Raw genomic sequence first — 27,469 nt, forward strand, 5'->3', positions numbered from 1 at the left:
ACATGGAAATATCTACACCGCCATCTCTATAAACATGAAAATATCTACACCGCCATCCCAATAAACATGGAACTATCTACACCGCCATCTGTATAAACATGGAAGTATCTACACCGCCATCTGTATAAACATGGAAATATCTACAGCGCCATCTGCATAAACATGGAAATACCTATACCGCGAGCTGTAGAAACATGGAAATATCTACACCGCTATCTGTGTAAACATGGAAATACCAACACCGCTATCTGCACTATCATGGAAATATATATACCGCTATCTGTTTACACATGGAAATATCTACACCGCAATCTGTATAAACAGGGAAATATCTGCACCACTCTCTGTATAAACATGGAAATATCTACACTGCTTTCTGAATAAACATGGAAATATATACACCACTTACTCAATAAACATGGAAATATCTACACTGCCATCTGTAAAAACATGGAAATATCTACACAGTCATCTGTATAAACATGCAAATATCTGCACCTCCGTGAGTATAACCATGGAAATATCTACACTGCCATCTGTAAACACATGGAAATATCCACACCGCCATTTGTAAAAACATGGAAATATGTACACCGCTATCTCTATAAACATGGAAATACCTACACCGCTGTATCTATAAACATGGAAATATCTACACCACAATCTCTATAAACATGGAAACATCTACAATGCCATCTCTATAAACATGAAAATATCTACACCGCCATCTCCAGAAACATGGAAATATCTACACCGCCATCTGTATAAACATGGAAATATCTACAATATCTCTGTAAACATGGAAATATCTACACAGATATCAGTGTAATCATGGAAATATGTACATCGCTATCTGTGTAAAGACGGAAATATCTAGACCTCAATCTTTGGAAATATGAAAATATCTACACCGCTATCTTTGTAGACCTGGAAATATCTACACCGCTATCTGTATAAATATGGAAATATCTCCACCGCTATCAGTATAAACATGGAAATATCTACACTGCTATCTCTATAAACATGGAAATATCTCCAAGGTTTTCTGTATAAACATCTAAATATCTACATCGCTATCTGTATAAACATGAAAATATCTCCACCGCTATCTGTATAATCATGGAAATATCTACAAGGCAATCCCTATACACAAGGAAATATCTAAACCACCATCTGTATAAACATTGATATATCTACACCGCCATCTGTATAAACATGGAAATATCTGCACCGCTATCTGTATAAATATGGAAATATGTACACCGCTATCTCTGTAAACATGGAAATACCTTCACCGCTATCTCTATAAACATGGAAATATCTACACAGGAATCTCTATAAACATGGAAATACCTACACCACCACCTGTATAAACATGGAAATATCTACACCGCTATCTGTATAAACATGGAAATATCTACATCGCCATGTGTATAAAGATGGAAATATCTGCACCGCTATCTGTATAAACATGGAAATATCTACAACGCTATCTCTATAAACATGGAAATACCAACACCGCTATCTGTATCAATATGGAAATATCTACAAAGCCATCTCTATAAACAAGGAAATATCTACACCGCTCTCTGTATAAACATGGAAATATCTACACCGCCATCTGTATAAACACGTAAATATCTACACAGTCATCTGCATAAACATGGAAATATCTACACCACCATCTCTATAAACATTGAAATATCTACACTGCCATTTGTATACACATGGAAATATCTACGCAGCCATCTGTATAAACATGGAAATATCTACACTGTTATCTCTATAAACATGGAAATATCTACACCGCTATCTGTATAAACATGGAAATATCTACTCCGCTATCTGTGCAAACATGGAAATATCTACAACGCTATATGTGGAAACATGGAGATATCTACACAGCTATCTGTGTAAACTTGGAAATATCTACACCTCTATCTGAGTAAAGATGGAAATAACTACACCGCAATCTCTGCAAAGATGGATATATCTACACCGCTATCTCTGTAAACATGGAAATATCTACACCGCTATCTGTATAAACATGGAAATATCTACACCGCCATCTGTATAAACATGGAAATATCTACACAGTCATCTGTATAAACATGGAAATATCTACTCCACCATCTCTATAAACATGGAAATTTCTACACTGCCATCTGTATACACTTGGATATATCTACACAGCCATCTGTATAAACATGGAAATATCTACAGTGTTATCTCTATAAACATGAACATATCTACACCGCCATGTCTATAAACATGAAAATAACTACACCGCTATCTTCATAAACCTGGAAATATCTACACCGCCATCTGTATAAACATGGAAATATCTAAACCGCTATCTGTGTAAATATGGAAATATCTACATCGCTATCTCTATAAACCTGAAAATATCTACACCGACATGTGTATAAACATGGAAATACCTACAAAGTCATCTGTATAAACATGGAAATATCTACAACACTATCTCTATAAACATGGATATATCTGCACTGCCATCTGTATAAACATGGAAATATCTACACCGCTATCTGCGTAAACATAGAAATATCTGCACCGCTATCATTATAAACATGGAAATACCTACACTGCTATCCCTATAAACATGGAAATATCTACACCGCTATCTCAATAAACGTGGAAATATCTACACCGCCATTCTATAAACCTGGAAATATCTACACCGCCATCTGCATAAACATAGTAATATCTACACCGCCATGTGCATAAACATGGAAATATTTACACCGCCATCTGCATAAACATAGAAATATCTACACCGCCAACTGTATAAACATGGAAATACCTACACAACTATCTGTAAAATGTGGAAATATCTACACCGCTATCTGTATAAATGTGGAAATATCTACACGGCTATCTGTATAAACATGGGAATATCTACACCTCTATCTGTGTAAACATGGAAATACCTACAACACTCTCTGTGTAAACATGGAAATATCTACACAGCTATGTGTGTAGACTTGGAAATATCTACACAGATATCTGTGTAAAGATGGAAATATCTACACTGCCATCTGTGGAAAGATGGAAATATCTACACCGCGATCTGTTTAAACGTGGAAATATCCACACTGCTACCTGTAAAAACATGGAAATATCTTCACCACTATCTGTATAAACATGGAAATATCTACACCACGATTTGTATAAACATGGAAATATCTCCACCACAATCTGTATAAACATGGAATTATCTATACCGCTATCTGTTTAAATGTGGAAATATCTACAACGCTATCACTATAATAATGAAAATACCTACAACTCTATATCGATAAACATGGAAATATCTACACTGCTATCTGTATAAACATGGAAATATCTACACTGCCACTGAATAAACTTGTAAATTTCTACAACGCCATCTGCAGAAACACGGAAATATCCACACCGCCATCTGCAGAAACATGGAAATATCTACACAGCCATCTGTATAAACTTGGAAATATCTACACCGCTATCTGTCTAAACATGGAAATATCTACACCGCTATCTTTGTAACCATGGAAATATCCACACCGCTATCTGTAAAACGTGGAAATATCTACACCGCTATGTGTACAAACGTGGAAATATCTACACCGCTAACTGTATAAACGTGGAAATATCTACAACGCTATCTGTATAAACGTGGAAATATCTACATCGCTATCTGTATAAACGTGGAAATATCTCAACCGCTATCTGTATAAACATGGAAATATCTACACCGCTATCTGTATAAACATGGAAATACCTACACCTCTATCTGTATAAACATGGAAATACCTACAACGCTATCTGTATAAACATGGAAATATCTACAACGTTATCTCTGTAAACTTGGAAATATCTACAATCTATCTGTGTAAACTTCGAAATATCTACACAGCTATCTTGGTAAAAATGTTAATATCCACACCACAATCTCTGCAAATTGGAAATATGTACACCGCTATCTCTGTAAACATGGATATATCTACACCGCAATCTGTATCAACATGGAAATATCTACACCGCTATCTGTATAAACAAGGAAATATCTACACCATCATCTGTATAAACATGGAAATACCTACAAAGCTATCACTATACACATGGAAATATCTACACTGATATCTGTATAAACATCGAAATATCTACACTGCCATCTCTATAAACATGGATATAACTACACCGCCACCTGCATGAACATGGAAATATCTACACCGCTGTCTGTATAATCATGGAAATATCTACACTGCCATCTGTGAAATGATGGAAATATCTACACCGCGATCTGTATAAACATGGAAATATCTACACCGCTACCTATATAAATATGGAAATATCTAGACAGCGATCTGTATGAACATGGAAATATCTACACCACGATCTGTATAAACAAGGAAATATCTCCACCACTATCTGTATAAACATGTAAATATCTACACCGCTATGCGTATAAACATGGAAATATGTTCAGCGTTACCTGTATAAACATGGAAATACCTACACCGGTATCTCTATAAACATTGAAATATCTACACCGCCATCTGTATAAACATGTAAATATCTACACAGTCATCTGTATAAACATGGAAATATCTACAACACCATCTCTATAAACTTGGAAATATCTACACTGCCATCTGTATACACATGGAAATACCTACACAGCCGTCTGTATAAACATGGAAATATCCACTCCGTTGTCTCTGTAAACATGGAAATACCTACACCGCTATCTCTATAAATATGGCAATATCTACACCGCAATCTCTATAAACATGGAAATATCTACACCGCCATCTCTAAGCATGGAAATATCTACATCGCAATCTGTATCAACATGGAAATATCTCCACCACTATAAGTATAAACATGGAAATATCTACACCGCTATCTCTGTAATCATGGAAATATCTACAAGGCCATCTGTATAAACCTGGAAATATGTAAATCGCCATCTGTATAAACAAGGAAATATCTACACCGCCATCTGTATAAACATGGAAATATCTGCACCGCTATCTGTATAAACATGGAAATATCTACACCGTGGTCTGTGTAAACATGGAAATATCTACACCGCAATCTATATAAACATCCTAATATCTACAACTGTATCTCTATAAATATGGAAATATCTACACCACCATCTCCAGAAACATGGAATTATCTACACCACCAGCTGTATAATCATGGAAATATCTACACAACTATCTTTATAAACATGGAAATATCTACACTGCCATCTGTATAAGGATGAAAATACCTACTCCGCGAGCTGTATAAACATGGAAATATCTACACTGCTATCTGTATAAAAAGGGAAATACCAACACCGCTATCTGTATAAACTAGGAAATATCTACACCACTATCTGTATAAACGTGGAAATATCTACAACGGTATCTGTATAAATGTGGAAAAATCTACATCGATATCTGTATAAAGGTGGACATATCTCCACCGCTATCTCTATAAACATTTACATATCTACACCGCTATCTGTATAAACATGGAAATATCTACACTGCTATCTGTATAAACATGGAAATATCTACAACGTTATCTGTATAAACATGGAAATATCTACAACGCTGTCTGTGTAACATGGAAATATCTACAGAGCTATCTGTGTAAACTTGGAAATATCTACGCAGCGATCTGCGTACACATGAAAATATCTACACTGCAATCTGTGCAAAGATGGAAATATTTACACCACTATCTCTGTAAACATGGAATTATCTACACCGCTTTCTGTATTAACATGCAAATATCTACCCCGCTATCTCTATAAACATGGAAATATCTACACCGCTATCTGTATAAACCTGGAAATATCTACACCGCTATCTGTATAAACCTGGAAATATCTACACCGCTATCTGTATACACATGGAAATATCTCCCCTCCTGTCTGAATAAACATGGAAATATCTACACCGCTATCTGAATAAACATGGAAATATCAACACCGCTATCTGAATAAACATGTAAATATCTACACCGCTATATGTATAAATATGGAAATAACTACACCGCTATCTGTATAAACATGGAAATATCTACATCGCTATCTGCATAAACATAGAAATAAATGCACTGCTATCTCTTTAAACATGGAAATATCTGCACCGCCATCTGAAAAACGTGGAAATATCTACATCGTCATCTCTATAAACATGGAAATATCTACACTGCCATCTGTATACACATGGAAATATCCTCAAAGCCGTCTGTATAAACATGGAAGTATCTACACCGCTATCTCTACAAACGTGGAAATATCTACACCGCTATCTGTATAAACATGGAAACGTATACATCGCTATCTGTATTAACATGGAAATATCTTCACCGCTATCTCTATTAACTTCGAAACATCTACGCCACTATCTGTATAAACATGGAAATATCTACACCGCTATCTGTATGAATATGGAAATATCTACAACGCTATCTGTGTAAACATGGAAATATCTACACCGCTATCTATATAAATATGGAAATATTTACACCGCCATCTCTATAAACATGGAAATATCTACACCACTCTCTCTATAAACATGGAAATACCTACACCGCTATCTGTATAAACATGGAAATATCTACAACGCTAATTGTGTAATCATGGAAATATCTGCACACATGTCTGTGTAAACTTGGAAATATCTACACCGCCGTCTGTAGAAACATGGAAATAGCTACAATACTATCTGTATAAATTTGGAAATATCTACACCGCTATCTCTACAAACATGGAAATACCTACACCGCTATCTGTATTAACATGGAAATATCTACACCGCTATCTCTGTAAACATGGAAATATCTGCACTGCCATCTGTATAAACATGCAAATATCCTCACAGTCATCTGTATAAACATGGAAATATCTACACCAGCATCTGTATAAACATGAAAATATCTACACTGCCATCTGTATACACTTGGAAATATCTACACAGACATCTGTATAAACATGGAAATATCTACACTGCTATCTCTATAAACATGGAAATACCTACACCGCTATCTCTATAAACATGGAAATATCTACACCGCTATCTGTACAAACATGGAAATGTCTACATCGCTATCTGCATAAAGATGGAAATATCTCCACCGCTGTCTGTATAAACATGCAAATATCGACCCCGCTATCTGTATAAACATGGAAATATCTACACCGCTATCTGTATAAAGATGGAAATTCTACAACAGTATCTCTGTAAACATGTAAATATCTACACAGCTATCTGTGTAAACTAGGAAATATCTACAGCACTATATGTATAAATATGGAAATAACTACAACAGGATCTGTAAAAACATGGAAATATCTAAACCGCTATCTGTATAAATATGGAAATATCTACACCACTATCTCTACAAACATGGAAATATCTGCACCACCATCTCTATAAACATGGAAATATATACACTGCCGTCTGTATACACATGGAAATATCTACACAGTCATCTGTATAAACATGGAAATATCTACACTGCAATCTCTATAAACATGGAAATACCTACACAGCTATCTCTAAAAACATGGAGATATATACTCCGCAATCTCAATAAACATGGAAATATCTGCACCGCCATCTCTATGAACATGAAAATATCTACACCGCCATCTCCATAATCATGGAACTAACTACACCAACATCTGTATAAAAGTGGAAATATCTACACCGCTTTCTGTATAAACATGGAAACATCTACACTGCCATCTGTATAAAGATGGAAATATCTATACCGTGAGCGGTATAAACTTGGAAATATCTAAACCACTATCTGTATAAACATAGAATTATCAACTCCGCTATGGGTATAAACGTGGCAATATCTCCACCGCTGTCTGTATAAACATGGAAATATCTAAACCACTATCTCTATAAACATGGAAATACCTACACCGATATCTGCATAAGCATGGTCATATCTACACCGCTATCTGTATAAACATGGAAATATCTACACCGCTATGTGTATAAATATGGAAATATCTACACCGCTATCTCTATAAACATGGAAATGTCTACACCGCTATTGGTATAAACATGGAAATATCTAAACCGATATCTCTATAAACATGAAAATATCTACACCAACATCTCTATAAACATGGAAATATCTACACCGCCTTCTGCAAAAACATGGAAATATCTACACTGCCATCTGTATAAACATGGAAATATCTACACAGCCATGTCTATGAACATGGAAATATCTACACCGCTAACTGTATAAAAATGGAAATACCTACACCGCTATCTGTATAAACATCGAAGCATCTACACCACTATCCCCATAAACATGGAAATATCAACACCGCTATCCATATAAACATGGAAATATCTACATCGCTACCTGTATAAACATTGAAATATCTGCACCGCTATCACTATAAACATGGAAATACCTACATCGCTATCTCTATAACATGGAAAAATCTACACCGCCGTCTGTATAAACATGGAAATATCTACACCGTTATCTGTATAAACATGGAAATACCTACAACGCTATCTGTGTAAACATGGAAATATTTACACCGCTATCTGTGTAAACATGGAAATATATACATCGCTATCTCCATAAAGATGGAAATACCTACACCACTACCTGTATAATCGTGGAAATATCTACACCGCTATCAGTATATACGTGGAAATATCTACACCGCTATCTGAATAAACGTGGAAATATCTACACCGCTATCTGTATAAACATGGAAATATTTTCAACGCTATCTGTGCAAACGTGGAAGCATCTACACAGCTATCTGTGTAAACTTGGAAATATCTACACCGCTATCTGTGTAAAGATGGAAATACCTACACCGCAATCTGTGCAAAGATAGAAATATCTACACCGCTATCTCGGTAAACATGGAAATATCTACACCGCTATCTGTATAAACATGGGAATATCTACACCGCTATATCTATAAACATGGAAATATCTACACCGCTATCTCTATTATCATGGAAATATCTACACCGGCATCTGTAAGAACATGCAAATATCTACACAGTCATCTGTATAAACATGTAAATATCTACACCACCATCTCAATAAACATGGAAATATCTAGACAGCCATATCTATACACATGGAAATACCTACACAGCCATCTGTATAAACATGGAAATACCAAGACAGACATCTGTGTAAACTTGGAAATGTCTACACCACCATCTGTATAAACATGGAAATATCTACAATGCCATCTGTATACACATGGAAATACCTACACGACAATCTGTGTATAGACGGAAACATCAACACCGCCATCTGTACAAACATGGAAATATCAACACCGCTATCTGTATAAACATGGAAATATCTACACTGCGGTATGTATAAACATGGAAATTTCTACACCGGTATCTGTATAAACATGGAAATATCTACACCACGATCTGTATAAACATGGAAATATTTACACCGCTATCTGTATAAACATGGAAATATCTACACCGCTATCTCTATAAACATGGAAATGTCTACAAAGCCATCTGTATTAACATGGAAATACGAACACAGTCATGTGCAGGAACATGGAAATACCTACACCGCTTTCTGTATAAACATGGAAATATCTACACCGCGATCTGTATAAACATGGAAATATCTACACCGCTATCTGTATAAACATGGAAACATCTACACACCTATCTCTATAAACATGGAAATATCTACACCTCAATCTGTATAAACATGGAAATACCTACAAAGTCATCTGTATAAACACGGAAATATCTACACAGCCATCTGTATAAACATGGAAATATATACACAGCCGTCTGTATATACATGGAAATATGTACACCGCTATCTGTATAAACATGGAAATAAATACACCGCTATTTGTATAAACAAGGAAATATCTACACCACCTTGTGTTTAAACATGGAAATATCTACACAGACATCTGTTTATACATGGAAATATCTACACCGCTATCTGTATAAACATGCTAATAACTACACCGCTATCTGTATAAATGTGGAAATATCTACAACGCCATCTCTATAAACCTGGGAATATCTAAACCGCGATCAGTATAAACATGGAAATATCTACACTGCTATCTGTATAAACATGGAAATATCTCCACTGCTATCTCTATAAACATCGAAATAACTACACTGCCATCTGTATAATCATGGCAAAACTTACAAAGTTATCTGTATAAACATGGAAATATCTACACCGCCATCTGTACAAACATGGAAATATCTACACAGCCATGTGTATATACATGGAAATATCTACACCGCTATCCAAATAAACATGGAAATAACTACACTGCTATCTGTATAAACATGGAAATATCAACACCGCCATCTACATATCCATGGATTTATCTGCGCCGCCATCCGTATAAACATGGAAATATCTACACGGTCATCTGTGTATAGATGGAAATATCAACACCGCCATCTGTACAAACATGGAAATATCTGCACCGCTATCTGTATAAACACGGAAATATCTACACCGTGGTCTGTATAAACAAGGAAATATCTAAACCGCTACCTGTATAAACATGGAAATATCTTCACCGCTATCTCTGTGAACGTGGAAAAAACTACACCGTGATCTGTATAAACATGGAAATATCAACACCGCCATCTGTAGAAACATGGAAATATCTACACCGCCATCTGTATAAACATGGAAATACCTACACCGCTATCTGTAGAAATATGGAAATATCTACACCGCTATCTCTATAAATATGGAAATACCAACACCGCTTTCTCTATAAACATGGAATTATCTACATCGCAATCTCTATAAACCTGGAATTATCTACACCGCCATCTCTATAAACATGAAAATATCTACACCACTATCTGTATAAACATGAAAAAATATTCAGTGCCATCTGTATAAAGATGGAAATATCTGCACTGCGAGTTGTATAATCATGGAAATATCTACACCGCTATCTCTATAAACCTGGAAATACCTACAACACCATCTCTATAAACATGGAAATATCTACACTGCAATCTGTATAAACATGGAAATATCTACACCGCTATCTGTATAAACCTGGAAAGATCTACACAGCTATCTCTATAAATATGGAAACATCTACAACGCTGTCTCTCTAAACATGGAAATGTCTACACCCCTATCTGTATAAACATGGAAATATCTACATCGTTATCTCTATAAACATGAAAATATCTACACTGACATATATATAAAAATGGAAATAACTTCACAGTCATCTGTATAAACATGGAAATATCTACACCACCATCTGTATAAACATAGAAATATCTACACGGAAAGCTGTATAAACATGGAAATATCTAGACAGTCATCTCCATAAACATGGAAATACCTATACCGCTATCTGTATAAACATGGAAATACCCACACCGCTATTTGTATAAACATGGAAATAGCCACACCGCTATCTGAATAAACATGGAAATGTCTGCACCGCTATCTTTATAAACATGGAAATATCTGCAACTCTATCTGTGTAAACATAGAAATATCTACACGGCTATTTGTGTAAACATGGAAATATCTGCACCACTATCTGTATAAAGATGGAAATATCTACACCACTATCTGTAAAACGTGGAAATATCTACACCGCTCTGTGTATCAACCTGGAAATATCTACACGGATATCTGTACAAACAAGGAAATATCTACACTGCAATCTCTATACACATGGAAATATCTACACCGCCATCTCTATAAACATGAAAATATCTACACCGCCATCTTCAGAAACATGGATGTATCTACACCGCCATCTGTATAAACATGGAAATATCTACACCACTATCTGTACAAACATGGAAATATCTTCACTGCCTTCTGTATAAACATGGAAATATCTACACCGCCATCTGTATAGAGATGGAAATATCTACACCGCAATCTGTATAAATATGGAAATACCTACACCGCTACCTCTATAGACATGTAAATATCTACACCGCTATCTGTATAAACATGGAAATATCTACACTGCCATCTGTATAAAGATGGAAATATCTACACCGCGAGCTGTTATAAACATGGAAATATCTACACCGCAATCTGTATAAACATGGAAATATCTACAGCGCCATCTGTATAAACTTGGAAATATCTACACTGACATCTGTACACACATGGAAATATCTACACATCCATCTGTATAAACATGGAAATATCTACACCACTATCTCTATAAACATGGAAATATCTACACCGCTATCTGTATAAACATGGAAATAACTACATCGCTATCTGTATAAACAGGGAAATATCTCCACCGCTATCTGAATAAACACGGAAATATCTACACCGCTATCTGTAAAAACATGGAAATATCTACACCGCTATCTGTATAAACATGGAAATATATACAACGCTATCTGTGTAAACATGGAAAGATCTACACAGCTATCTGTGTAAACTTGGAAATATCTACCCAGCTATCTGTGTAAAAATGGAAATATCTACACAGCAATCTGCGCAAAGATGGAAGTATCTACACCGCTATCTCTGTAAACATGGAAATATCTACACCGCTATCTGTATAAACATAGAAATATCTATACCGCAGTCTCTATAAACATGGAAATATCTCCACCGCTATCTGTATAAACATGGAAATATCTTCACTGCCATCTTTATAAACATGGAAACATCTACAACGCCATCTGCATATAGATGGAAATATCTACACCGCAATCTGTATAAATATGGAAGTAACTGCACCGCTATCTCTATAGACAAGGAAATATCTACACCGCTATCTGTATAAACATGGAAATATCTACACTGCCATCTGTATAAAGATGGAAATATCTACACCGCGAGCAGTATAACCATGGAAATATCTACACCGCTATCTGAATAAACATGGAAATACCAACACCGCTATCTGTATAAACATGGAAATATCTACACCACTACCTCTATAAACATTAAAATACTTACACCACCGTCTCTATAAACATGGAAATATTTTCACCGCTATCTCTATAAACTTGGAAATAACTAGACCGCAATCTCTATAAACATGGAAATATCTACACCGCTATCTGCATAAACATGGAATTATCTACACAGACATCTGTATACACATGGAAATATCTACACCGCCATCTCTATATACATGGAAATATCTACACTGCCATTTGTAGAAAGATGGAAATATCTACACTGCCATCTGTATAAACGTGGAAATATCTACACCGCTATCTGTATAAACATGGAAATATCTACACCGCAATCTGTATAAACATGGAAATATCTACACCGCTATCTGTATAAATATGAAATATCTAAATCGCTATCTCTATAAAAATGGAAATAGCTACACTGCTATCTGTATAAACATGAAAATACCCTCACTGCTATCTCTATTAACATGGATGTATCTACATCGCTATCTAAATAAACATGGAAATATCTACACTGCCATCTCTATAAACATGGAATTATCTACACCGCTATCTGTATAAACATGGAAATATCTACACCGCTATCTGTATAAACATGGAAATATCTACACTGCTATCTGTATAAACATGGAAATATCTACACCACGATCTGTATAAACATGGAAATATCTACACCGCCATTTGTGTAAACATACAAATATCTACAGTGTCATATGTATACACATGGAAATATCTACACAGCCATCTCTATAAACATGGATGTATCTACACAACTATCTCTATAAACAAGGAAATACCTACAGCGCTATCCTATAAACATGGAAATATCAACACCACAATCTCTACAAACATGGAAATATCTACACCGCCATCTATATAAACATGAAAATATCTACACCGCCATCTCCATAAACATGGAACTATCTACAACGCCATCTGTATAAACATGGAAATATCTACACCGCTATCTGTATAAAGATAGAAATACCTACACCGCTATCTCTGTAAACATGGAAATATCTACACCGATATCTTTATAAACATGGAAATATCTACACTGCCATCTGTATAAACATGGAAATACCTACACCACTTTCTCTATAAACATGAAAATATCTACACTGCTATCTCTATGTACATGGAACTATCTACACCTCCATCTCTATAAACATGAAAATATCTACACCGCCATCTTCAGAACCATGGATGTATCTACAAAGCCGTCTGTATAAACATGGAAATATCTACACAACTATCTGTATAAATATGGAAATATCTTCACTGCGATCTGTATAAACATGGAAATATCTACACCATGATCTGTATAAACATGGAAATATCTACATAGCGATCTGTATAATCATGGAAATATCTACACCGTGATCTGTATAAACATGGAAATATGTACACCGCCATCTCTATAAACATGGAAATATCTACACCCCTATCTGTATAAACATGGAAATATCCACACCGCTATCTCTATAAACATGGAAAAATCAACACCGCTATCTCTATGAACATGGAAATATCTACACCGTCATCTCTATAAACATGGAAATATATACACCGCGATCAGTATAAACATGGAAATATCTACACCGCTATCTGTATAAACATGGAAATATCTCCACTGCTATCTCTATAAACATCGAAATATCTACACCGCCATCTGTATAAACATGGAAAAACTTACGAAGTTATCTGTATAAACTTGGAAATATCTACAACGCCGTCTGTATACACATGGAAATATCCACAAAGCCATGTGTATATACATGGAAATATCTACACCGCTATCTATATAAACATGGAAATAACTACACCGCTATCTGTATAAACATCGAAACATCTACACCGCCATCTACATATCCATGGAAATATCTGCGCCACCATCTGTATAAACATGGAAATATCTACAAGGTCATCTGTGTATAGATTGAAATATCAACACCTCCATCTGTACAAACATGGAAATATCTGCACCGCTATCTGTATAAACATGGAAATATCTTCACCGCGGTCTGTATAAACATGGAAATATCTAAACTTCTATCTGTATAAACATGGATATATCTACACAGCTATCTGTATAAACATGGAAATATCTACACTGCTATCTGTATAAACAAGGAAATATCTACACCGCCATCTGTAGAAACATGGAAATATCTACACCACCATCTGTATAAACATGGAAATACCTACACCGCTATCGGTAGAAATATGGAAATATCTACTCCGCTATCTCTATAAACATGGAAATACCAACACCGCTTTCTCTATAAACATGGAATTATCTACATCGCAATCTCTATAAACATGGAATTATCTACACCGCCATCTCTATAAACATGAAAATATCTACACCACTATCTGTATAAACATGAAAAAATCTTCAGTGCCATCTGTATACAGATGGAAATATCTGCACTGCGAGTTGTATAATCATGGAAATATCTACACCGCTATCTCTATAAACATGGAAATACCTACAACGCCTTCTCTATAAACATGGAAATATCTACACCGCTATCTGTATAAACATGGAAATATCTTCACCGCTATCTGTATAAACCTGGAAAGATCTACACAGCTATCTGTATAAATATGGAAACATCTACAACGCTGTCTCTCTAAACATGGAAATGTCTACACCGCTATCTATATAAACATGGAAATATCTACATCGTTATCTCTATAAACATGAAAATATCTACACTGACATATGTATAAAAATGGAAATAACTTCACAGTCATCTGTATAAACATGGAAATATCTACACCAAAATCTGTATAAACATGGAAATATCTACACGGAAAGCTGTATAAACATGGAAATATCTAGACAGTCATCTCTATAAACATGGAAATACCTATACCGCTATCTGTATAAACATGGAAATACCCACACCGCTATCTGTATAAACATGGAAATAGCCACACCGCTATCTGAATAAACATGGAAATGTCTGCACCGCTATCTTTATAAACATGGAAATATCTGCAACTCTATCTGTGTAAACATAGAAATACCTACACGGCTATTTGTGTAAACATGGAAATATCTGCACCGCTATCTGTATAAAGATGGAAATATCTACACCACTATCTGTAAAACCTGGAAATATCTACACCGCTCTGTGTATCAACCTGGAAATAACTACACCGATATCTGTATAAACAAGAAAATATCTACACTGCAATCTCTATACACATGGAAATATCTACACCGCCATCTCTATAAACATGAAAATATCTGCACCGCCATCTTCAGAAACATGCATGTATCTACACCGCCATCTGTATAAACATGGAAATATCTACACCACTATCTGTACAAACATGGAAATATCTTCACTGCCTTCTCTATAAACATGGAAATATCCACACCGCCATCTGTATATAGATGGAAATATCTACACCGCAATCTGTATAAATATGGAAATACCTACACCGCTACCTCTATAGACATGTAAATATCTACACCGCTATCTGTATAAACATGGAAATATCTACACTGCCATCTGTATAAAGATGGAAATATCTAGACCGCGAGCTGTTATAAACATGGAAATATCTACACCGCAATCTGTATAAACATGGAAATATCTACAATGCTATCTCTGTAAACATGGAAATATCTACACAGCTATCTGTGTAAACTCGGAAATATCTACACCGCTATCTGTGTAAATTTGGCAATAATTACACCGCAATCTGTGCAAAGATGGAAATATCTACACCGCTATCTCTGTAAACATGGAAATATCTACAATGCTATCTGTATAAACATGGAAATATCTACACTGCCATCTGTATAAACATGGAAATATCTACAGCGCTATCTGTATAGACTTGGAAATATCTACACTGCCATCTGGACACACATGGAAATATCTACACATCCATCTGTATAAACATGGAAATATCTACACCACTATCTCTATAAACATGGAAATATCTACACCGCTATCTGTATAAACATGGAAATAACTACATTGCTATCTGTATAAACAGGGAAATATCTCCACCGCTATCTGAATAAACACGGAAATATCTACACCGCTATCTGTAAAAACATGGAAATAGCTACACCGCTATCTGTATAAACATGGAAATATATACAAGGCTATCTGTGTAAACATGGAAAGATTTACACAGCTATCTGTGTAAACTTGGAAATATCTACCCAGCTATCTGTGTAAAAATGGAAATATCTGCACAGCAATCTGCGCAAAGATGGAAGTATCTACACCGCTATCTCTGTAAACATGGAAATATCTACACCGCTATCTGTATAAACATAGAAATATCTATACCGTAGTCTCTATAAACATGGAAATATCTCCACCGCTATCTGTATAAACATGAAAATATCTTCACTGCCATCTTTATAAACATGGAAACATCTACAACGCCATCTGCATATAGATGGAAATATCTACACCGCAATCTGTATAAATATGGAAGTAACTGCACCGCTATCTCTATAGACAAGGAAATATCTACACCGCTATCTGTATAAACATGGAAATATCTACACTGCCATCTGTATAAAGATGGAAATATCTACACCGCGAGCAGTATAACCATACAAATATCTACACCGCTATCTGAATAAACATGGAAATACCAACACCGCTATCTGTATAAACATGGAAATATCTACACCGCTACCTCTATAAACATGAAAATACTTACACCACCGTCTCTATAAACATGGAAATATTTTCACCGCTATCTCTATAAACTTAGAAATAACTAGACCGCAATCTCTATAAACATGGAAATATCTACACCGCTATCTGCATAAACATGGAATTATCTACACAGACATCTGTATAAACATGGAAATATCTACACCGTCATCTCTATATACATGGAAATATCTACACTGCCATTTGTAGAAAGATGGAAATATCTACACCGCCATCTGTATAAACGTGGAAATATCTACACCGCTATCTGTATAAACATGGAAATATCTACACCGCAATCTGTATATACATGGAAATATCTACACCGCTATCTGTATAAATATGAAATATCTAAACCGCTATCTGTATAAAAATGGAAATATGTACACTGCTATCTGTATAAACATGAAAATATCCTCACTGCTATCTCTACGAACATTGATATATCTACACCGCTATCTCTACAAACATGGAAATATCTACACCGCCATCTCTATAAACATGGAAATATCTACACCGCGATCTGTATAAACATGGAAATATCTACTCCGCGATCTGTATAAACATGGAAATATCTACACCGCCATTTGTGTAAACATACAAATATCTACAGTGTCATATGTATACACATGGAAATATCTACACAGCCATCTCTATAAACATGGATGTATCTACACAACTATCTCTATAAACAAGGAAATACCTACAGCGCTATCCTATAAACATGGAAATATCAACACCACAATCTCTACAAACATGGAAATATCTACACCGCCATCTATATAAACATGAAAATATCTACACCGCCATCTCCATAAACATGGAACTATCTACAACGCCATCTGTATAAACATGGAAATACTTACACCACCATCTCTATAACCATGGAGATATTTACACCGCTATCTCTGTAAACATAGATATAAATACACCGCCATCTCTATAAACATGGAAATATCTACACAGACATCTGTATCAACATGGAAATAACTACACCGCAATCTGTATAAACATGGAAATATCTACAATGCTATATCTGTAAACATGGAAATATCTACACAGCTATCTGTGTAAACTTGGAAATATCTACACCGCTATCTGTGTAAATTTGGCAATAACTACACCGCAATCTGTGCAAAGATGGAAATACCTACACCGCTATCTCTGTAAACATGGAAATGTCTACACCAATATCTGTATAAACATGGAAATATCTACACTGCCATCTCTATAAACATTGATATATCTACAGCGCCATCTGTATAAACATGGAAATATCTACACAGCCATCTGTATAAACATGGAAATATCTACACTGCTATCTCTATAAACATGGAAATATCTACACCGCTATGTGCATAAACATGGAAATATCTACACTGCTATCTGTATAAATAGGGAAATATCTCCACCGCTATCTGTATAAACATGGAAATATCTACACCGCTATCTGTATAAACATGGAAATATCTACACCGCTATCTGTATAAACATGGAAATATCTACAACGCTATCTCTGTAAACATGGAAATATCTACACAGCTAACTGTCTAAACTTGGAAATATCTACACAGCTATCTGTGTAAAAGTGGAAATATCTATACAGCAATCTGTGCAAAGATGGAAATATCTACACCGCTATCTCTGTAAAAATGGAAATATCTACACCGCTATCTGTATAAACATGGAAATATCTATACCGCAGTCTCTATAAACGTAGAAATATCTCCACCGCTATCTGCATAAACATGAAAATATCTACACCGCTATCTGTATAAATATGAAATATCTAAACCGCTATGTCTATAAAAATGGAAATATCTACACTGCTATCTGTATAAACATGGAAATATCCTCACTGCTATCTCTATGAACATGGATATATCTACACCACTATCTCTACAAACATGGAAATATCTACACTGCCATCTCTATAAACATGGTAATATCTACATCGCCCTCTGTATGAACATGGAAATATCTTCAGCGCTATCCATATAAACATGGAAATATCTACACCGCTATCTGTATAAACCTGGAAATATCTACACCGCGATCTGTATAAACATGGAAATATCTACACCATGATCTGTATATACATGGAAATATCTACACCGCGATGTGTATAAACATGGAAATATCTACACAGCTATCTCTATAAACACGGAAATATCTACACATCCATCTGTATAAACATGGAAATACCTACAAAGCCATCTGTATAAACATGGAAATATCTACACAGCCATCTCTATAAACATGGAAATATATACACAGCCATCTGTATATACATGGAAATATCTACACCGCTATCTGTATAAATATGAAATATCTAAACCGCTATCTCTATAAAAATGGAAATATGTACACTGCTATCTGTATAAACATGAAAATATCCTCACTGCTATCTCTACGAACATTGATATATCTACACCGCTATCTCTACAAACATGGAAATATCTACACCGCCATCTCTATAAACATGGAAACATCTACACCGCCATCTGTATGAAAATGGAAATATCTACAGCGCTATCTGTATAAACATGGAAATATCTACACAGCGATCTGTATAAACATGGAAATATCTACACCGCGATCTGTATAGCCATGGAAATATCAACACCACTATCTGTATAAACATGGAAATATCTACACCGCCATCTGTAGAAACATGGAAATACCTACAAAGTCTTCTGTATAAACATGGAAATATCTACACAGCCATCTGTATAAACATGGAAATATCTACACAGCCATCTGTATATACATGGAAATATCTACACCGCTATCTGTATAAACATGGAAACAACTACACCGCTATTTGTATAAACAAGGAAATATCTACACCGCCATCTGTTTAAACATGGAAATATATACACAGACATCTGTTTATACATGGAAATACCTAAACCGCTATCTGTATAAACATGCTAATAACTACACCGCTGTCTGTATAAATGTGGAAATATTTGCACCGCTATCCCTATAAACATGGTAATATCAACACCGCGATCTGTATAAACATGGAAATATCTACACCGCTATCTGTATAAACATGGAAATATCTCCACTGCTATCTCTATAAACATCGAAATATCTACACCGCCATCTGTATAAACATGGAAATACCTAGAAAGTTATCTGTATAAACATGGAAATATCTACACCGCCATCTGTATACACATGGAAATATCTACACAACCATGCGTGTATACATGGAAATATCTACACCGCTATCTATATAAGCATGGAAATAACTACACCGCTATCTGTATAAACATGGAAATATCTACACCGCCATCTACATATCCATAGAAATATCTGTGCCGCCATCTGTATAAACATGGAAATATCTACACGGTCACCTGTGTATAGATGGAAATATCAACACCGCCATCTGTACAAACATGGAAATATCTGCACCGCTATCTGTATAAACATGGAAATATCTACACCGCGATCTGTATAAACATGGAAATATCTACACCGCGATCTGTATAAACATGGAAATATCTACACCGCTATCTGTATAAACATGGAAATATCTACACAGCTATCTCTATAAACATGGAAATATCTACACCGCCATCTGTAGAAACATGGAAATACCTACAAATTCTTCTGTATAAACATGGAAATATCTACACAGCCATCTGTATAAACATGGAAATATCTACCCAGCCATCTGTATATACATGGAAATATGTACACCGCTATCTGTATAAACATGGAAACAATTACACCGCTATTTGTATAAACAAGGAAATATCTACACCGCCATCTGTTTAAACATGGAAATATATACACAGACATCTGTTTATACATGGAAATATCTACACCGCTATCTGTATAAACATGCTAATAACTACACCGCTGTCTGTATAAATGTGGAAATATTTGCACCGCTATCCCTATAAACATGGTAATATCAACACCGCGATCTGTATAAACATGGAAATATCTACACCATGATCTGTATAAACATGGAAACATCTCCACCGTGATATGTATAAACATGGAAATATCTACACCATGATCTTTGTAAACATGGAAATATCTACACCGCCATCTGTATAAACATGGAAATATCTACACCGTGATCTGTATAAACATGGAAATATCTATACCGCTATCTCTATAAACATGGAAATATCTACACCCCTATCTGTATAAACATGGAAATATCCACACAGCTATCTCTATAAACTTGGAAAAATCAACACCGCTATCTCTATGAACATGGAAATATCTACACCGCCATCTCTATAAACATGGAAATATCTACACCGTGATCAGTATAAGCATGGAAATATCTACACCGCTATCTGTATAAACATGGAAATATCTCCGCTGCCATCTCTATAAACATCGAAATATCAACACCGCCATCTGTATAAACATGGAAATACCTAGAAAGTTATCTGTATAAACATGGAAATATCTACACCGCCATCTGTATACACATGGAAATATCTACACAACCATGAGTGTATACATGGAAATATCTACACCGCTATCTATATAAGCATGGAAATAACTACACCGCTGTCTGTATAAACATGGAAATATCTACACCGCCATCTACATATCCATAGAAATATCTGTGCCGCCATCTGTATAAACATGGAAATATCTACACGGTCACCTGTGTATAGATGGAAATATCAACACCGCCATCTGTACAAACATGGAAATATCTGCACCGCTATCTGTATAAACATGGAAATATCTACACCGCGGTCTGTATAAACATGGAAATATCTACACCGCTATCTGTATAAACATGGAAATATCTACACCGCTATCGGTATAAACATGGAAATATCTACACTGCCATCTGTATAAACATGGAAATATGTACACTGCTATCTCTATAAACATGGAAATATCCACAATGCCATCTGTAAAAACGTGGAAATACCTATACAGTCATCGGTATAAACACGGAAATATCTACACCACCATCTGTATAAACATGGAAATATCTACAAAGCGATCTGTATACACATGAAATACCTACACGGCAATCTGTGTATAGATGGAAACATCAACATCGCCATCTGTATAAACATGGAAATATCTGCACCGCTATCTATATAAACATGGAAATATCAACAAAGCCATCTGTATAAACATGGAAATACCTACACAGCCACGTGTATAAACACGGAAATATCTACACCGCAATCTGTATAAACATGGAAATATCTACACCGCTATCTGTATAAATATGAAATATCTAAACCGCTGTCTCTATAAAAATGGAAATATCTACACTGCTATCTGTATAAAGATGGAAATATCCTCTCTGCTATCTCTATGAACATGGATATATCTACACCGCTATCTCTACAAAAATGGAAATATCTACACCGCCATCTCTATAAACATGGAAATATCTACACCGCCATCAGTATAAACATGGAAATACCTACAAAGTCTTCTGTATAAACATGGAAATATCTACACAGCCATCTGTATAAACATGGAAATATCTACACAGCCATCTGTATATACATGGAAATATCTACACCGCTATCTGTATAAACATGGAAACAACTACACCGCTATTTGTATAAACACGGAAATGTCTACACCGCCATCTGTTGAAACATGGAAATATATACACAGACATCTGTTCATACATGGAAATATCTACACCACTATCTGTATAAACATGCTAATAACTACACGGCTGTCTGTATAAATGTGGAAATATTTGCACCGCTATCCCTGTAAACATGGTAATATCAACACCGCCATCTGTATAAACATGGAAATATCTACACCATGATCTGTATATACATGGAAACATCTCCACCGTGATCTGTATAAACATGGAAATATCTACACCATGATCTGTGTAAACATGGAAATATCTACACCGTCATCTGTATAAACATGGAAATATCTACACCCCTATCTGTATAAACATGGAAATATCCACACAGCTATCTCTATAAACATGGAAAAATCAACACCGCTATCTCTATGAACATGGAAATATCTACACCGCCATCTCTATAAACATGGAAATATCTACACCGCGATCAGTATAAACATGGAAATATCTACACCGCTATCTGTATAAACATGGAAATATCTCCTCTGCTATCTCTATAAACATCGAAATATTTACACCGCCATCTGTATAAACATGGAAATACCTACAAAGTTATCTGTATAAACATGGAAATATCTACACCGCCATCTGTATACAGATGGAAATATCTACACAGCCATGCGTGTATACATGGAAATATCTACACCGCTGTCTATATAAACATGGAAATAACTACACCGCTATCTGTATAAACATGGAAATATCTACACCGCCATCTACATATCCATAGAAATTTCTGTGCCACCATCTGTATAAACATGGAAATATCTACACGGTCATTTGTGTATAGATGGAAATATCAACACCGCCATCTGTACAAACATGGAAATATCTGCACCGTTATCTGTATAAACATGGAAATATCTACACCCCGGTCTGTATAAACATGGAAATATCCACACATCTATCTCTATAAACATGGAAAAATCAACACCGCTATCTCTATGAACATGGAAATATCTACACCGCCATCTCTATAAACATGGAAATATCTACACCGTGATCAGTATAAGCATGGAAATATCTACACCGCTATCTGTATAAACATGGAAATATCTCCGCTGCTATCTCTATAAACATCGAAATATCTACACCGCCATCTGTATAAACATGGAAATACCTAGAAAGTTATCTGTATAAACATGGAAATATCTACACCGCCATCTGTATACACATGGAAATATCTACACAACCAGGAGTGTATACATGGAAATATCTACACCGCTAACTATATAAGCATGGAAATAACTACACCGCTATCTGTATAAACATGGAAATATCTACACCGCCATCTACATATCCATAGAAATATCTGTGCCGCCATCTGTATAAACATGGAAATATCTACACGGTCACCTGTGTATAGATGGAAATAACACCGCCATCTGTACAAACATGGAAATATCTGCACCGCTATCTGTATAAACATGGAAATATCTACACCGTGGTCTGTGTAAACATGGAAATATCTACACCGCTATCTGTATAAACATGGAAATATCTACACCGCTATCGGTATAAACATGGAAATATCTACACCGCCATCTGTATAAACATAGAAATATGTACACTGCTATCTCTATAAACATGGAAATATCCACAATGCCATCTGTAAAAACGTGGAAATACCTATACAGTCATCGGTATAAACATGGAAATATCTACACCACCAACTGTATAAACATGGAAATATCTACAATGCCATCTGTATACACATGAAATACCTACACGGCAATCTGTGTATAGATGGAAACATCAACATCGCCATCTGTACAAACATGGAAATATCTACACAGCTATCTCTATAAACATGGAAATAGCTACACTGCGGTTTGTATAAACATGTAAATATCTACCTCGCTATCTCTATAAACATGGAAATATCTACACAACGATCTGTATAACCATGGATATATTTACACCGCTATCTGTATAAACATGGAAATATCTGCACCGCTATCTATATAAACATGGAAATATCAACAAAGCCATCTATATAAACATGGAAATACCTACACAGCCACGTGTATAAACACGGAAATATCTACACCGCAATCTGTATAAACATGGAAATATCTACACCGCTATCTGTATAAATATGAAATATCTAAACCGCTGTCTCTATAAAAATGGAAATATCTACACTGCTATCTGTATAAACATGGAAATATCCTCTCTGCTATCTCTATGAACATGGATATATCTACACCGCTATCTCTACAAAAATGGAAATATCTACACCGCCATCTCTATAAACATGGAAATATCTACACCGCCATCTGTCTAAACATGGAAATACCTACAAAGTCTTCTGTATAAACATGGAAATATCTACACAGCCATCTGTATAAACATGGAAATATCTACACAGCCATCTGTATATACATGGAAATATCTACACCGCTATCTGTATAAACATGGAAACAACTACACCGCTATTTGTATAAACAAGGAAATGTCTACCCCGCCATCTGTTGAAACATGGAAATATATACACAGACATCTGTTCATACATGGAAATATCGGCACCGCTATCTGTATAAACATGCTAATAACTACACCGCTGTCTGTATAAATTTCAAAATATTTGCACCGCTATCCCTGTAAACATGGTAATATCAACACCGCCATCTGTATAAACATGGAAATATCTACACCATGATCTGTATATACATGGAAACATCTCCACCGTGATCTGTATAAACATGGAAATATCTACACCATGATCTGTGTAAACATGGAAATATCTACACCGCCATCTGTATAAACATGGAAATATCTACACCCCTATCTGTATAAACATGGAAATATCCACACAGCTATCTCTATAAACATGGAAAAATCAACACCGCTATCTCTATGAACATGGAAATATCTACACCGCCATCTCTATAAACATGGAAATATCTACACCGCGATCAGTATAAACATGGAAATATCTACACCGCTATCTGTATAAACATGGAAATATCTCCTCTGCTATCTCTATAAACATCGAAATATCTACACCGCCATCTGTATAAACATGGAAATACCTACAAAGTTATCTGTATAAACATGGAAATATCTACACCGCCATCTGTATACAGATGGAAATATCTACACAGCCATGCGTGTATACATGGAAATATCTACACCGCTGTCTATATAAACATGGAAATAACTACACCGCTATCTGTATAAACATGGAAATATCTACACCGCCATCTACATATCCATAGAAATTTCTGTGCCACCATCTGTATAAACATGGAAATATATACACGGTCATTTGTGTATATATGGAAATATCAACACAGCCATCTGTACAAACATGGAAATATCTGCAACGCTATCTCTATAACATGGAAATATCTACAAAGCCATCTGTATAAACATGGAAATACCTACACAGTCATGTGTATAAACATGGAAATATCTACACCGCAATCTGTATAAACATGGAAATATCTACACCGCTATCTGTATAAATATGAAATATCTAAACCGCTATGTCTATAAAAATGGAAATATCTACACTGCTATCTGTATAAACATGGAAATATCCTCACTGCTATCTCTATGAACATGGATATATCTACACCGCTATCTCTACAAACATGGAAATATCTACACTGCCATCTCTATAAACATGGTAATATCTACATCGCCCTCTGTATGAACATGGAAATATCTTCAGCGCTATCCATCTAAACATGGAAATATCTACACCGCTATCTGTATAAACCTGGAAATATCTACACCGCGATCTGTATAAACATGGAAATATCTACACCATGATCTGTATATACATGGAAATATCTACACCGCGATGTGTATAAACATGGAAATATCTACACTGCGATCTGTATAAACATGGAAATATCTACACAGCTATCTGCATAAACACGGAAATATCTACACAGCCATCTGTATAAACATGGAAATACCTACAAAGCCATCTGTATAAACATGGAAATATCTACACAGCCATCTCTATAAACATGGAAATATCTACACAGCCATCTGTATATACATGGAAATATCTACACCGCTATCTGTATAAATATGAAATATCTAAACCGCTATCTCTATAAAAATGGAAATATGTACACTGCTATCTGTATAAACATGGAAATATCCTCACTGCTATCTCTACGAACATTGATATATCTACACCGCTATCTCTACAAACATGGAAATAT

The sequence above is a fragment of the Pan troglodytes genome, chromosome 9, assembly GCF_028858775.2.
Source record: "Pan troglodytes isolate AG18354 chromosome 9, NHGRI_mPanTro3-v2.0_pri, whole genome shotgun sequence".
Classification (NCBI taxonomy): Eukaryota; Metazoa; Chordata; class Mammalia; order Primates; family Hominidae; genus Pan; species Pan troglodytes.